Below are 18,356 nucleotides of genomic sequence, written 5' to 3' on the forward strand. Positions count from 1 at the left end.
TTCCTCAACATTGGTCCCTTTGGCCCCAAGCTTCACTCTGGATTTCTAAACTGATCTTTTACTCATCGTGGTAGACATGTAACAGTGGATTGGGGGCACTGGTGGGGAGGGAGGGAGGCAGGCACACAAGATCCATTTATGAACCTGCAAAATTGATGTCACCCGGCTTGCAATGGAACAAGTTGACTCCGAACCAGAAGGCACTGCCTTCAGCACACCAGCTACCTTCAGCACTTCTGTCCCATACCACATGCTGCCATTAAATCATCCCATGACTGGATTTGAGGAGCTGCTTATATTAAACCTTCCTAAAAATAGAAGAATAGCATTTACTGATTTTTTCCACGGCACAGTCTCGTTTCAATCCTTGAAAGAACTGTGATTTATTCATTTACTTCCAGGAAGAAATGAAGTCGAGGGGATTTACTCTTAGAATTTCCCTCGGGAGAGAGTGTGCTTCCAGGAGCAAGCCCTTGAACTTGGGAGGTTTTCAAACACTTTCCCCCATCACTCAGCCTTCCCTGGCTTGTCTGCTGTGGGCGTTATTAAACTCAGCCATCTGGGGTATCCAAAGTGACAACTGTACTTGTCATTGATGGAAGTCACTATGGCAAATTAAAGCAGACCTCAACCTAACCTTTACCAACCTAGACTTATGAAAAAGTCCTTTCCTAGGAGGCCCAGGGTCCAAACTGCAGATACAATTTGGTGACTGGCAGAGAGTTTTGAGCATAAAGAGGGAAGAACTCAGATGCCCTGAGTCCTAATCCTGGGTCTATGTCTTGCTCAGATCCATCAGATCTGCTCATGGCCACTGTGTGATTCTAGAATTTGGAGGTAGGTGCTCATGGTGGAGAGAAGAGTTAAATGGACGCTCGCCGCCCCGAAATTAGATGGGTAACAAGAATCACAGTGGCCTGGGAACAACTATAAAATGGCCATGTGCAAGTTTACAAAGAGTCTTAGCATACGTCCTTATTTTGAACTTGACTGAAAATTTAAGCAATTAGCGGCATTTCCTTGGCTAATGCGAAGTGTAGCAAATGCTTTCTTAAGGTAAAGGGAGAGAATTTAAACTTAATGAGTTTCCAAGGAGAATTTTTTTCTTTTAATGATCTGTTTTCAAGATACAATGTTTAGAAGTTACAAGGGAAACTGAAAGATTGTCTGAAAGGGTCATTTTAGATCATTATTCTCCATGTATTTACTATGTCAAGATTACTAAAAAGTAGAGAACAGGCTTTTCTCCCCTAGTCTACGAGTCACTCGAGCATACCCGTATATTTTTAAGTGGTAAGAATGCTTTAACACGTGCATTTTAACAATGTGATAAAAGAATATTTGTAACCCAGAAACTGAAACCTAGTAAGCAAAAATTTTCTGGCTTTCAAGTGAGTTTATTTTATTAGACTACATTGCAGTTTTATTTATTTTGTTTGTTTGTTTTTGTTTGTACAACTTTCTATTTCTTTCAGAACATGGCTACATTGCACAGGAGGTGGTAGCCTCCTTAGGAAGCTGTGACCACTAAAGGCAAACAGGCGGCTTTCTAGATTTTACACTTTGGGGTTGAAGTTCTGCAAGTGTAACCGGTGGACTACATCTTAAAAATGTTACTCTGTAGAGGTAGCATGCAGCTGACGCTTAACTCCACTTTCTTTAACTTTAGAATTCCGAGAGAACATGAGTGTTAGCATGACAAACAGCACCGCCAGACAAAATGAGAATCCTGGCTAAGACTCACAAGTTTGAACTTTCTAGTGGTATTAAGCATTGGGGGAAAAAAAAAAAAAAAGAAGTGATCACATTCCACAAATGCTAGGCAGAGCAGGAAATCAACCTGCAAGGCGAGTTTTTCTTTCCTATTGTTCTCGGACTTTTATATGATTTATTTCCGGAGTCTCCTCCCTCCTTCTGCTCACTCAAGCTAACAGGATTAACAAAATACCTCGTCCCAGCCCCTCCCTAACTGATCTCAGCAGCGGGCATGGAGAGGCTTCTGTGTGCTTACTTACTGACTGAGCCAACTACTGGAAGATTTATCCAGAAAAATAAAGAGCTCAAGGGGTGGGCTGGAATTTCTTTTTTCCAAAGACTCTCCCTCTACCCTAGGAGGAAAAGTACCTTATAGGTGAAACACAGTATCAATCCATAGCATCCGAAACTCCAACTGCTGTGAAATTCAAAATCTTTAACTCACCAGCCAAAATCTTTAGAAAGCAATCTTCAAAGTGTCCTTAATAATCCTGCCTGAGCTACAGAAAAAAGTAGTTTGATGTCAAATCGAATCATAACAACCACTGTATTCATTCCCAGACGCTAACAAGGTGTTTGGGACAATGAGAGTTTAATACATATAGGATAAACACTTTCGTTATATCCTTAATACCAATAATTTCAAAAATAGAGAAAACCTCATCTGCATGTGAACAGATATGCCTTAGGGCTTCTATTTCAGACAACTCTAGCTTGTGTCAAGTTGACATAAAACTAGCCAGCCAAACATGCATGGTTTGTTAATAGTGTGCTGAAGATAACAAGTCTGTCACTGACTGTATCTCTGTCTTTCTATAGACCTCTCAATTGGATGGTCATGTCTTCAGTGAACTACTAAAGACTGGGTACCTCTCATGAACAAGGCCTTTAATCCCAGTGCCTGAGGACAAGTGGGAGAGAGACTGTCCTCTGGTGTCAGTCCCACAAGAACACTGTAGTAGGGAATGGGATGGAGCATCCCACCGTAACAGTGAGTACCCTGACAGATACCAGCTCCTCCAGCTGTCAAGAACACAAAGCGGGGAAGACTCTGAACCTACTTTCTCAGTCGACATAGTTCCACCATAGATTTGGTGGCTCACTGCAGAGAAGATGCCTCCCTCAAGATTTAAAGTGTTTCTTAAATTACAGGAAAATTAAATCTGATAGTATGCAATCAGATTGAACTATGTTTGTTTGCTTCTTGCTGTAGCGTTTTGAGGAAATTGTTACACATCCTAAAATGCACCCTCTTTTAAGTAAATAGTTCTGTGGGTTCTGGAAAGTAAGTAATGCCACCATGACCACAAGCCAAGTCCCATCACATCTCCTGCAGTCGGTCCCTACTCCACAAAACACTTGTACCATCCCTAACATCAGATACCTACTGGTCTGGTGTCAATCTGTGACGGTTAACCTTGATTGTCAATGAGGATTGCCAACTGGACTAGACAGAGGAGAGCCTAGAGGTGTGTAGAGCACACTCCTGGGTGTTTTTGCAAGGGCGCTTCTAAACAATACCAACTGAGAGGGGACAGCTCATTCTGATTGTGGACATTATTCCATTGTCTGAGGTCAGGGTGCGATAAAAGGGGAAAGGAGAAAGATAGGTCAACATAGACATACATGCTAGTGCTCTCTCTCTCCCTCTCTCTCTCTCTCTCTCTCTCTCTCTCTCTCTCTCTCTCTCTCTCTCCTCCCTCCCTCTCCCTCTTGGTTGCTAAGATATGAGCTGTTTTTGTCCCATCAGACCCACCCTCAGATAATGGACTGAAACCTTCCCCCCTCTCATTGGTTCCCTCAGGTGTTTTAGCATGGTGACTATAAAGATAGCATACCAAATCCCAGCACTCGGGAGGCAGAGCCAGGCGGATCTCTGTGAGTTCGAGGCCAGCCTGGGCTACCAAGTGAGTCCCAGGAAAGGCGCAAAGCTACACAGAGAAACCCTGTCTCGAAAAACCAAAAAAAAAAAAAAAAAAAAAGATAGCATACCATCCTCACAGACTGATTTTTTGAAATTTCAGATAAATGGAATTATATATATATATATATATATATATATATATGTATATATATGTATATATGTATATGCAGGGTTTTTTTTACAAGTGACTTCTTTCATTTAATTTGAAAAAATTGTCCACACTGTCCTATATATTCATATTTTCTCCTTCTTGTTCTGAGTATTTTCAATTATATACCTACATCAATTTTTTTATTCATTCCTAACTTAAAGATCACTAGGCTTAAAAAAAATCACTAGGCTGAAACTGCATTTCACTATGAAAATACATTAGATAATATTATACTACAATATATTATATTTATTTCTTCATCATATATATCTCCAAAGTACTTAGAATAGAGACTAACATAAGGGAAATACTATATATTATATATGCACATATAGATGTACTCATAGAGCTTATGTTCTAAGTAAGAGACAGAAAATGAACAACGGATATATTAAGATGAAAAGTATTCAAAGCAGAGAAGGGATTGAGAGAGCCTGGGCTGGGGTGGGGGTCACAACAGCACCCCCCAAACAAGATGATGCTTGCGTAAACCTTGAAGGAAGGAATAGAGTTAGCCAAGTGGCAATCTAGGGGAAGAGTGCTCCAAGGATTAAAAACAACAACAACAACAAAAAACCAACAGTTAATATAAAGCCAATATAGGAGCATGGTGTACATGTTTGAGGAGCCTAAAGGGACCAGTGAGTTCAAGCAGAGTGATACCCAAGAAGAAAGGAATTACTTGCCATGTAGGGCCTTGCGTTTAACCCGGAAGACTGTGGCTTTTGCTGTAAAGAGGATAGACACATGCTGACAACTATAGAGACAATAGCATGATCTGACATACTCTATGCTCCTGGTGGCTTCTGATGAGATCAGGGGCATTCAGGGCAGCATGGCTGTAGATACCATGATGGCTTCCAAACAGAGGATAGAGGAAATAAGAGAGACTACAGAAAATATCACCAAATGCAAATGGTGGTGGCTGAGACCAGTTGGGGCAGTGGGAGTCGAGAGATGCTCCTGGACTCTGATACATTTCGAAGGTGGAGTCATACTTCCTATGGATTAAGTGGGCTGGGGCACGGGGCGGGGGGGGAGCATAAAAGACTTCAATATTTTTTTTTCTGACCAGTTGGAAGGATCAAGGTGTCATTCTAATTAAAACTAGAATGGGAAGTGAGTGGCGTGGGTTGGAAGTGGAAAAGTGGAACATTAATTTCAAGATGTTTGTCCAAATGAAAGGAAGAGTATATAACCAACAGGAAGAAGAAAATCACTCTGTATCTACACAGATGCCACTTAAATTGAGTGTGAAGAATAAAGGGACAAATTGAAATAATAGGTAGAAAACACAGTTGCCCTTTAATTATCCTAAATCTAGAGGTCAGTGGAAGCATGTCTATTATTAGTACTATGGAGAAATAACTTAGACTCCTACATCCAAATAAACAATCATTCACTACCATAAGGGCTTTGCGAACTTTCTCCACTTGTGACCCTATAACCTTCCAGAAATTTTTACATGACCTCAGATATCGAGATATAGGAAAGAGGTCTATAAATTCCTGGTAATAAAAATTACAAACAACTTTATTTTAAAACAATTATTGGGTACACAAATAGTTTTAGCATTTATTAAAGACAAATTTTCTTTGAAATTTTGTCTTTAATAAATACTCTCAGGACATGAATGATATGGATATACTTGCCTATTTTTATACAACAAATTAAATCTTGGATAAATATTGTATTGCAGAATTCAGTGCATCTACAACAGGCTTCAGGGTTAATCAATATTTTGATTTTATAATCCTAAAGGCTTAGATTGATACTTTGCTTAAATACATAGTACAAAATGGCAGAAGTATATTTAGGATTCGTTCAGAATTTGTTGGAAATTCTCCCCTAACCTCAAGCCAAAATTTATAGAATTTTTTTTAAAGTGAAACTCAAGTCTACAACTCAGACTAACTTTTAAAACACAACATTCCAACATGGTACAATCCAAAGATATACTAATTTGATACTCCCAAGGTGAAAAATGATGGCAAGAAAACATTAAAAGTCACTGCTTTCTCTAATTTACCATGGACTCATTATGCATCTGATTTTAATTCCATTTAATTATTTATGTGGTGTGTGTGTGTGTGTGTGTGTGTGTGTGTGTATACATGCATAAGTTCATATGCATGCCACAGTGTACAAGTGACGTGAAGAGGACAATCAAGTGTGACTTCTCTCCTCCCACCAGGTGGGTCCCAGAAATCCAACTCGGGACTTCAGTTTTGGTGGCAAGCACCTTTTAATTTTTTCCTTTTAATTGTGTGTCCAGGGGTATGTCTGTGGTAATGTGCATGTGAGCGCAGGTGCCCAAGGAGGCTAGAACATTGCATCCTCTTGGAGCTGGAGCTACAGGCGGTTGATTGGAAGGCATGGCGTCCTCTGGAATAGTTGGAAGGAGCCCTCAATCTTTGAGTCAGTCTCTCCAACCCTGGCAACAGGTTTTATCCATCAAGTCATCTTGCCAACTTTACATTTGACTTGGTATTAGTTTTTGTCATTGTACATTCAGGAAACTTGCACTACTGCCAACTTTTCCACAACTCCCACACTCAGTTATGTGACCCCATATGGGGTTCCAACGCACAGTTTAAGGAGTTGTGCACTTAAATCAACCATCCACTAAAACTGTTTAATCATTTAAACCTCTCCAGAAAGAAAGAAATTCCTTAGGAAGAAAGAAATGAGCCCAGAAGTAAGTGAACGATGCAAGGAGTATTGGTACATAAAGTGATAAAATGATGGTGAATTTAATCAAATACAGGCTGTACAAAATAGGGGCAGACAGTTTTTAACATCTTTAAGTCCTGGTTTTTGATGAATAGGAAGAGAGATAAGCTAAATATTTTAGCTTTATTGAGAAAAATATTACTGCTTCAAATAGCAAGAAAAGTATAATAGGATTCCAAATTTGTAACTCAAAAAAAAAAAAAGAAGACATTAACAAAAATCTCACCAACATTAAGAATAATAAGGGGAGATTAAAAAACATGCACATTAAAATGGTCAAGTCCAAATTAGTGAATTTGGTAAACATAAATGGAATAAACTTTCTTACACAAACACAGAAACTAAATGATTGAAAGAAAAGGAAATAAACCTCTTTGTTTGACGATTATGGTAGACATGCCCAAAACACCAAAGTTGAAAGCAAAATTGAGAGCATTGGTTACTTTTCTGTTGTGGTGATAAAGCATCATGCCCCAAAGCAACTTAAGGATGAGGAAGCTCATTGTGGTGTATGGCTTCAGATGGATGAGAGTCCATCACAGCTGGGAGGCGCAGCAGTAGGCAGTAGGCAGGGCTGCTTCAGCAATCAGCTGAGACTGCACATCCTCAACCATAAACAGGAGTCAGACAGAGTGAACGGAAAGTGACACAAAGCGCCGGGCGCAGTGGCGCACGCCTGTAGTCCCAGCTACTCGGGAGGCTGAGACAGGAGGATTGCTTGAGTCCAGGAGTTCTGGGCTGTAGTGCGCTATGCCGATGGGGTGTCTGCACTAAGTTCGGCATCAATATGGTGACCTCCCGGGAGCGGGGGACCACCAGGTTGCCTAAGGAGGGATGAACCGGCCCAGGTCGGAAAGTGACACAAGGCTTTAAATTCTCAAAGTCCAACTCCAGTTTTCCATCAGTAAGGCCACACCTTATAAATCTCCCCCAGACAGTGCCAACTAATAGGAACCAAGTGTTCAAATACCCAAGCCTATGGGGGCGGGGGGGGGAAATGGGGGTTCTCATTCAAACCAGCATAACCACTGCATCAAAAACACTAACTGAAGAAAAACTGGTATATCAGCATTAATAATACATTAATTAAAATTTAAGTTACTATAATAAAGAGCAGAGAGACCTACTATCTAATGGTAGATTAGTCCAACAAGGTGCTTTTATACAAAGTATAAACTTGTATGCTTCTGAGACCAGAACCTTGAAATATATAAAAATAAATGGAATCACTAAGGGGATGGGTATGCAATAATGTGGAGAGATTTTTAACATCTCACCAAAAATTCATGAGATTAAGAAAACAAGACATTTTTTTTTTTTTTTTTTTTTTTTTTTTTGGTTTTTTGAGACAGAGTTTCTCTGTGTAGCTTTGCGCCTTTCCTAGGACTCACTTGGTAGCCCAGGCTGGCCTTGAACTCACAGAGATCCGCCTGGCTCTGCCTCCCGAGTGCTGGGGTTAAAGGCGTGCGCCACCACCACCCGGCTAAAACAAGACATTTTTATAGGTATGAGTTTGGACAATCCAGTTGACCAAACTTGATGTAACAGACATCCTTAGAGATGGGGACTGAGAAACAGCACACATAATTCAGTGGTAGAGCCTGGTTTGATCCTCAGTATGGAAAGAAAAAGAAAAAGAAGAAAAGACAGACAGATAGATAGACAAGGAAAGTGTATCATACTGTATGATAAGAGAAATCTCAATAAATTTTAAAAATTTCATATTACATAATCCTCAACCTCTGAGCACCATCTGAATTGTCCAGTTACAGTAGAAACAAACAAGGAAAACAGAGGTGTTTTTTTTTTTCTCATATATTTTTAGAAACCCAAATCAACACACTAAAAAAACACATAGGAAATCAAACTATAATTTATCAATTTTTAGGACTAAACAATCACAAAAATACTGGAAAGCTTGTGCAATAAAGCTGCTTGGGTGATTAGCGTTCCAGCTCTAGTTTTGTATTTATTAAAAAAAATCAAGAAAGATTTACTCAGGAGCACGCAATTCAATCATGCATCGAATTATGTAAATATTAAGCTATTGACGCTAAAAAGGGAGAGAAAAGGAGGAGAAAGAGTAAGACTGGAACTAAGGAAAATAAAAGCAACAATAAAATGGGGCTTAAAAATGAAGACTGAGCCGGGCGGCGGTGGTGGCGCACGCCTTTAATCCCAGCACTCGGGAGGCAGAGCCAGGCGGATCTCTGTGAGTTCGAGGCCAGCCTGGGCTACCAAGTGAGTTCCAGGAAAAGGCGCAAAGCTACACAGAGAAACCCTGTCTCGGAAAAACCAAAAAAAAAAAAAAAAAAAAAAAAAAAGAAGACTGATGGTGCATTGCTTGGTATAGTCAGTATTCTCATTCATCCCTGTGGAAAGCAAGGGTGACTCAACATACCCTTAGAGAATGCCCCACAAGTATAAATGGAAAAAGTAATTGGAATGCAGGTGAATATAATTTAAGATGAAAGCATTTCCTGGAAGTTAGCAGAACTGAAACATCGCTACCAGGGAGGTAATTTAAAAGTTATTATTTTGCATTTGGAGGGAGGGGGATACAAATGAATTTGTGGTGTTATTTAAACCACTTTATTAAATAGCTCAGAATCCAATAATGAAAAACAGATGAAGAACTACGCATTGCTTATTTTTATCCCCTGTAGAGTAAATACATCTCTGTCATATTTTTTATTTGTAGTATAATTGTATCTTCAAAACCCCAATTGATGTCTTAAGGGAACAGAATAAGTAATTTCTTATGTTCAGCGGGCTTAACTTCAACAGCTCTTTACTCATATATTCCAGGAATTTTGAAATGGGGCGGGTGGAGAGGGAGTATAACTTTAATTCCTTAAGAAACGCTCTGATTTTTTAGAATGCAAATGTAAGCCTAAGAATCCCTCCAAGTTAAACAACCCTCTGGGGAGATGTGCACTATTGCCGAGGCGCTTTAATAGAGAACGGATTCCAGTTACTGCAAATCACTTCTCAATTAGGGAAAGTTGACACAGTCCCCAAGCCGGTGACAGAGATGGCAGTCGAGAAAGGGGAAGGGAGGAGGGGGGATCCCTGGAGCTTGCAGGTGCTCTGACTTAATCTTTCATCAAAACAAAATTTATTCGGGGAGCATTTATATAATCACGCGATTGAAAAAGCAGACTCACAAAATGCACCCGAATTAGTACCATTTTCAAAATCCAATCTTTAAACCCCAAATTCTCCAAGTAGACGGCCTCCAATTTTGGAAACACCCAGAGAAGTTCTTGTAAGTTAGGAAAGGGCCCAATAGAGAGTGGGAGAAAAAAAAAATCACCTGGAAGGCAGTTTTTCTTGCAAAATTATTGTTATGCCCTAGAGTATCTATTTGTTTTTCTGTTTAGTGGGAGAAAACGCTACAAAAATTGCTTTTCTATAAATATTACAAATGCCACATAAAAGCCTACAGCTTTTACTGTTTCTTCAAATTATTTGATTTCTTCCCACAGCCGTGTACGCAGTGCTGTGAGCCAGAGATACATCCATTGATTTGCTTCCCCAAACCAATGCTGGATGTAAGATTTACATTTAATGAAGAGACAATCACCAATAGCATAGATTTCCCAGTTGGGTTTGCGATTTTAGGGTGATTATTTTCACTTTGTTTCTATGTGAAATAGTATCTCACTTCATTTAGAGTGTTTCATTTTATGCAAAAGCCCTATGAATATTTTAGCTGCATTCCATTATTTATGCCAATATAGGAATATCTGGTACCTGAAAACTGATATTGCTATCTGGCGAATGAGACAATTATTCAGCCTGCCAGCACTATAGTTGTTTACAATTCATGACTTATTTTCTTCCCATCTTCTGTCTGGAATTATCTAAAAACTTGGCTCTTAAACTTCTATTTCTGCCTTCTAGAAGTTTCTAAAAGACTCCCCTCCTTCAGGTTTTCATTATCTGTCTACTTGAGTTGATTGTCAATATCTACCACTTCTCTGATATTTTGTTTTCTAAGAGGCATGCCACTTAGAGGTGAAGTCCTCTGGACCCTTATCTTTGCGTCTCCATAGTAACCTCCTCAGTGGCATTTATACTGTGGCTGCTCATCTATCACGCTCCTTGGATTTAATATCACTTGGAGTGACATTATAATGGTTAAGAAAGCATTTACTTTTGTAACGCCAGCAGGATAGGCACATGGTTAAGTGCCCAGCATTTTACACAGGAGTGGAAGAATCGGTGATTGGTCCTTATCAATATACCATTTACATCTGTGAGTACCGGAAGCAACAGTTAAAGGAAATGGAGGATGCCAAAGAAATGCCAGAGGACTGGCTTCCCTGGAGGCTTTCCAGTAAGCGAGGTGTCAAGAGAACATCACTGGCAGCAGTGCATGAGTTTCTTGATTCGATAATTGAGAAAACCTAAGATCTGGCTATTACTGTAATCACATTTAATATGCACCTGCTGAATTCACACATTTAAATTTTCAGTAGGCCCAGCTACAGCTCTATTCAATTTCTCTTCTGAGAAAAAAAATGGTCTATCTCTTGTTAAAGATCAGTTTGTTTGGAATGTAGCATACTAAAGCTACACAGAGGTCCTCATTAGCTGGCAATTAGCACAAATTAACAAACTAGACATAGGCTTTTAGCTAACTGAAACTTAGTTAAACATTGAAACTTAACATCAGTTCCAGCAGGATTTTCTAGGTGCTGGAGAGGCGGTTCAATGGTTAAGAGCACCATTGGTTTTTCTAGAGGGACTAGAACTTAGTTCCCAATACCTACATTGGGTGTCTCACAACCCTCTCTAACTCCAGTTCTAGATATGTGAGGCCCTCTTCTAGCATCCATGATCACACACACACACACACACACACACACACACACACACACACACACACATACATGCACACATGCATGCTCATACACAAACACAGACACACTCATACACATAAATAACAAAATACTTTTTTAAATAAAAGCACACTGTCTAAATACACTCTGTAGAAATAACACACTAAGAAAAAGCATCCGGGACTGTACTTCCTTCTCATCCAGGGAACCCTGCATTTGAACTTCAGTGGTTTAACTTCAGGGTTCACTCTAAGTTCCTACCTGAGCTTTGAGAATTTTATTCTAAAATATATTTAGAAGTAGAAGCTCACTGGCAGGATAATGGAGTCAACAGATTACATATGACTTCTGCATAGAAATTCATGTGAAACTATGTTTTGCATATATCACAGACTTAAAATCTACATGATGAAGACCCTAAACCTGCTGGAATTCCTCTCCAGCTGGGTGGTAAACTTTTAAAGTTTTTCCCTAAAGCAAAAAGTCTGGCTGATCCAAGTGTAGTTAAGGATATACAGCAACTAGAACTCTTAGACAAGGGTAGGAGGATAGAATAATCGGGAATTTATAAATTTATCTGGCAGTTTCTATAAACATACACCTAGCCTATGACTCATAAATTCTATTTGTCACTTGTCCAAGAGAAACAAAAACATGTACCCATAAAAAGACTTGTTCAAGAATACTCATCACAGCTTCATTTATTTTTGAGTCGAGATCTTCTGGTATTGCCCAGGCTGGTCTCAAAGTCAAGAGACCCACTGACAGCAGGCTTCCATGTAGCTTGGGCAGCAGGAGTACCACCATGCTCCACAACTTTATTATGGGTGTTTGTTTTGCTTTGGGTTTTCTTTTTTGTTTCTTTTCTCGGGACTGCTAATCAAGCCCAGGTCGGAAGCACGCTAGGCAAGCAAGCTCTCTACCACTCAGCAACCTGCAGCTTTAATTCTTAATTGCTCAGATCTGGAAGAGATCAAATGACTATAACCAGAATGAACACACTGTTGCATCTCCATTGGCAGAATACTACTCAACCCACAGAACACTGGTCTGTGCTGCCTAAAGCCTACCTCAGAAGTAAAGGTTTTATTCTGCCAGCGTCCAGGGGTATTACTGGAGATGTTCCTTAGCTATCAGCCACTATGTGAAGTGGAAGGTAGGGAAAATTCCTCAGGCTGAATCCATGGCCTTGCCCCCATGTACTGCTTTCTTCTTAGGGAAGCAGCCTACATCCAGCACCTGATCATTGTGGGGTGGCCACAACGAACAACAACTTGAGGTAATTCTGACAGACCATCCGGCACCAAACCTGCCACTGAAGTCCATGGGGGTGCCGTTTGGAGGCAGGCACCTCACAACTCTGTTGTGTCTCTACCCATTCCTCCACCCTCTCCATCCTTTCCAAGGCTGTTGATTCCAAGGGTCCTCATCAGTGAATACCCAGCATGCTGATCTCTTCTTTGCAGAGAATCCAAGCTATGGAATCTAGAGATAAACCCAACCAAATGAAGGCCTTGAAAAATTTCACCAACTTGAAGAGGCCAAGGACAAAAATATCATGTCTGAAAGGTCTAAGGCTGTGGAACAAATGTCTGAGGAAGGAAATCAGAACAGTGGGGACTGACTGGGACAGACCTGAACACTCTATTAGAAGGTAGAAATATCCTCTCTGTGTCCTGATGGGGTGTGGACTACATAGACATGTGCAAATGTCAAAACAGATAGAAGTATTCTCTCAAAATATGGGCACTTACTTCACTGTGTGTAAAACTGACCACAACTTTTCTAAAGTAATAAAGAAAATATACTTAGATTTCACTGTAGCCCATCAAGCCTTTATTCTTTGGTTGTTTTGAACCTAAGTTTAAAATTAACAAAGCTGTTATGCTCATCTTTCTGCAGAATGCAAAATCCAATTGACATGCCCTTTCAGTCTGTCATAATTAAAAATGTTATGCTAATCAGTTGTAGCGCCAAAAGCCTATGAAAAGGCATGCAATTGCTTCTTGTGTTATGAATCTATTCATCAGTGTGGTTGGGCACAAAGTTCATCCAATTACAAATTCAGCTACCTGTATCCTCATTTAGCATGGATGCCTTAGAGAATTCTTGATCAGATTTAAAAATGATCAAATATTGGGCTAGTACAGCCAGAAAGACCTAAGACATCCTTTGGAGTGCTGACCAGAGTGCTTGGCTTCACAGGTAACTGAGTGGTGAACATCAAGGTGGTTTCCCAGATACAGACAGGAGCAGACTTGAGCCCATATCCTAGGGCACATCCCATGAGGCATGCCTCCTACAGTCCCTGGGTCTGTTGTCTCTTCTGCAGCTTAGCTTGGGAACAAAAACCAAAAATGTACGTTATCCTAGGACTTCTTCCCACCCCTGATGTTTCTTACTTTACAGTGGGTACCACTGTCACCGAAGGGTTCAGTTTGTGCTGGAGGTGGTGGCAAACCCCTGTGATCCCAGGATTTGGGAAGAAGAACAGATCTATAGCTCAAGCACATCCTTGCCTACATAGCGAGTATGAGGCTAGCCTGCACTACAGGAGACTACAAAAGACTCTTTGATCTTGTTAGAATTCCAATTTTTACCACAAACTAGAGGGAATCAGCCTACCAGCTGCCTCTCTGCACCCCTTTTCTCTCATATGGCAATCTCCGGGGAGCAATTTTGGGAGGACTCTGTTTCTCAGTAGATAGATTTGGCTAGAAAACTAAGCGTATTTTACTGAGAATCCCAAAGAGTATTACTGAAATACAATTCACAAAGCCTATGACTGTCATTTAAAAAAATAGGTAATTGAATACTTTCACATGCACGTACAGATGTGTGCAAGCATGACTACCATCAACTTCACATTTTCATCACTTCGACAAGAGACCCTCGACCCCAGAGCATTACTTGTCTCCAGTTTCCCCAGCCCTAGGAAACCATTACTATACTTCCTTTGTCTAGGAATACGCCTATCCCAGATATTTTATGTAGATGGGATCGTACATTTATCCTTTCTTCACTGGTTTACTTAGCATTATCTATTCAGTAGTCGTTCATGGTGCATGCCTAGGTCAGTACTTCACTCATTGTATGCCTAAGCTCATTTACTATAGGGAAATGCTACATTTTATATTTCCATTCATCAGTTTGATGGCCATTTGTGTTATTTCAATTTGCAGCTGTTATGAATGATGTTACTATGGATTTCATAGACGAATCTTTTGGTGAATACATGTTTTCACTTCTTTTGGCTACAAACCAGGAACTAGAAGGAAGTGATGGTGACTCTCCAATGAGGCATTACTTAAGAAACTGGAGCCAGAGAGATGGCACACTGAGCAAGGGCGAACCTGGTGACCTTGGCACCAGTATGAAGACAGAAGGAGAGAATTGGCTTAACAAGGGTTGCCCTCTGACCTCCATATTCTTGCCATGGCTCACTCCAGGCTCACTCCTGCTCAACAATAAACAACAACAACAACAAAAATTTAAAAAAGAAACTTGCAAACTGTTTTTCCAAAGTAGCTGGAGCATTGTGTGTGTGGTGTTTGCTATGAAGGTAGGTGCCTAACAACATAAGGTCAGATCCCTTGGAGCTGGAGTCATGGGGTGGTTGAGGGCTGCCAGACACAGATCCTGGAAAACAAATTATGGTCTCCTGCAAAAGCAGTACATAATCTATGATCTTAACTGGCCAAGCATTTCTCCAGAGCCTGATTATCGTGGTCTTGATTTGCATTCTCTGGGGTCAACGTTAATGAGCACCTCTTTATGTGTATATTAGCAATTTGTATATCTTCTTCCGAAAAGCACCAAGTTTCCCGTTTAGCTTTTTTGTTCATTTGTGTGTTATGTTTTTGGTGTCACATTAATGAATCAACCACCTAGTCAAAGGTCATGAAGATTCATACTTACAGTTTCTTTGAAGAGTTTTAGCTCTTACGCTTGGGTTTTCTTCAACTGTGAGTTAACTTGATATATGGCATAAGGTCAGGTACTCATTTTGCTTAAAACTATTGATTGATATTGATTGCAGTTCTGGGGATAGAAAACCAAAGCTTCGCCCACACTAGTCAACCTTCTATCTCTGAGTTACAACCTCAGGTCCCACCTTATTCTGTTTAATGATAAGATGATTCTTTCCCCCATTGAATTGTCTTGACAGCCTTATTAGAAGTCAAGATCCTATAAATGTGTTCCTAGAGTCTCCATTCTGTTACATTTATCCCACATAAAAATACTCCATCCAAATACACTTTCCAACCAAAAGCCCCATGGATCTGGAGAGCCAATTAGTATACTATGTCTTCGAACCATTACAAGTGACCCAGATCTTTCAACTTTTGTTTGTTTGGGTTTTTTGTTGTTGGTGGTGCCCATGTCCACAGCAAATTAAAGCAAGGGGCATACCCTTGGAGAAGCATTCAAGCCAAGAAGTTGTAGTTCAAGAACAGAAGGAGTGGAAATGCCAAGTCACCTATTTTGTGGCAGCTTTCCCCAAATCCAGAGGTGAGCCTCAAAGCAACAGGAGTCAGCTTCCTGATGTGTGTTGTGACTCGACTTGTTTTCGAAGCCCCAACGTTCAACTACAAGGGCCTCTTCTGGGACCACCGGGTCAGAGGCCTCTGGGAAGAAAGTCCTTGCAGTGAGGCGACAGCCTGTAAGACCAAGTCCAGCCCTCCCACTCCCCAAGTTTGACCTGTAGAGGAGTGAGATGCTCCTTTGAGCATTGGTGCTATTTTAGAGCAGTGAAGAGCTTCAGGCCTATTGGATTTGGGAAAACCTTGGGTGTTCCTGAGGGGAACTGGGCACTGTCTTGCTCAAGAGGTATTCATTATCCATGTAGGCATAAAACTGTGACATATCACACACACACACACACACACACACACACACACACACACTGTTTAGGTATGTGTCCAGACATGCTTATCTCCAGGTGGGCATTCGATGATGTATTTCTGGTAAAATCTCCTCAGCTCTGAACAGGTTGTTCAGGAAGTGTGAGGGCTGCTCCTACCACCATCTTGAGAACTGGTGAGTCAGTTGGGTTCCCAAAACCCTAAGCTTTGCAACAAAAAACTGAAAACTGTCCCAGTTTGGAGGCAATTATCCGCTGGCTAAACAAAAGCAGTACCATGTGTATACTCACAAATCCCTACAGGTAATCCACACATCCCATGAAGAAAAATAGCCTGATAAACGGTACAGGTGATCTTTGATCAAAAAATGCTGCCTTGAAAGATTGTCAGCAAAAATAACCGAGCACACAGAGGACAAGAAGAAGTGCTCAGATGTTCTTGACTGGCTATTGAGTCAGCAAGACCTTTTGTTTTCTAGTAAATTTGTAAACATTTTTATTAGGGATTTTACACTGATTCACAAAAAACAAACAAACACACACAATTCATCTGTGCTTAACCTACAGTTACCAAAATATAGAGTATGTTGAGTAGTATCTTCAAAGATTTTTGTTCAAATATCCTGGGGCTCTTTCTTAAAAATGTTCCCTGCTCTCAAGCAGACCTCCTTATACTCTATTTTTATTATGAATAAGAATTGAAAACATTTACTCACATTTTAAAGGCAAAACAAATCTTTGATGATAGTATTTCTTAAATTTTCTCAGATTTGTATCTACACATACACACACACACACACACACACACACACACACACACACACACACCCCTCATCTACTCCATCCTTGGAGACAAATGTCACTGTTTATATGCAGACACACAAAATGAGTATTATCCCCTAGGAAGGAAGGGCCATGGACTTGTTCTGATGGTTGTTCATGCACAGGCCATTCTGAAGCCAGCAGGGGAAGCGAGCTCTCAGTGACCCTTTAGCAGACATTCAGGACTTACAGACACCCATTCCAAGGAGGAGCAGCAGTCATTGGAAGAACCATCTGCCTGCTTGAACCACACCTTCCACTACACTCATGGGTCCCCATCTCCAGCTTTAGCGCTTCATAGACATTTCCCACAGTTCACCAGCTCTCCATCCTTTCTAGTCAGATCACAGGCCCAGGGAAAGATGCTGCTTCTCTACCTGTCCTTCCCTTGATACTTAGCAACTACCATCACTACAGCATGCTCCCAACTCAGCTTCCTTCGTCTTTTCCATTCCCTGCCTGTCCCCACTCTTCTTCCTCCCATGATCTCCAATTTAGAGACAATTTGATCCATTTACTAGCCACTCCCATCCTTTGGATTTAACTCTATGAAATCTGCATGGAATTATGATTATGATGTTCTTATCAATTAACAAATGAGACAAAATGACTAAATGAGCCACCCCCAGATGAAAACAAGACTATAACACCCTTCTCCACCTCAAAATCCCCAGCACTGTCACAGGCCCTGTTTTCTCCCAGACAGGAAGCAGTAGACATAAGAGGAAGCTGCAGGATGCAATGAATACACTGTTCCCAGAGTCCTGCTCTTGTGAGTTTTATTCCTGTCATAGAGTAGACAATGCCACAACTTATTAAAACAGCCCCAAGTGTTCCGATGATGGTCGCCAACTCTCTCAGCCTCCTCCTTTCCACCACTTCCCTGGCTTCACTGTGGCCCATTGATAGCCTGGGTTCCACACAGTGAGAGGCAGTTAGACGCAGCCTCCCCTGTTGACCCAACCTTCCACTGCTTTTCTGTCATCTCTGTACACAAAAGCTGACGTTTTTAAGTCCTTATCCTAGGCTACAAGGCCTGGCTCAGTTGGTCTTGGTTGGCATCCCTGCTGGGTTCCCCCTTTGTGCTCTGGTACTCAGTCTTTCTGTCCACACTGATCTCAAGTTCCTCCAACAGAAGCACACACCCAGCTCAGGGCTTTTGCATTGGCTGTTCTTTTAGTCCAGCTATGTGCTTGACTTTTTCCTCCCTCACTTGGACCAAGGTCTCGTTTTGGCTAAAACATCCCGAGCAGAGAGATC

The 18,356-nt window shown here is 40.8% G+C and overlaps 1 protein-coding gene across 10 annotated transcripts in view; it reads right to left on the minus strand.

The window, feature by feature from the left end:
- Positions 1-18,356, minus strand: part of Phactr2 (phosphatase and actin regulator 2) — a 268,605-nt gene that overhangs the window by 125,198 nt on the left and 125,051 nt on the right. The gene's annotated exons all lie outside the window — the stretch shown is intronic.

Source organism: Peromyscus californicus, unplaced genomic scaffold (assembly GCF_007827085.1).
Source record: "Peromyscus californicus insignis strain IS unplaced genomic scaffold, ASM782708v3 Scaffold_22__1_contigs__length_63687245, whole genome shotgun sequence".
Classification (NCBI taxonomy): domain Eukaryota; kingdom Metazoa; phylum Chordata; class Mammalia; order Rodentia; family Cricetidae; genus Peromyscus; species Peromyscus californicus.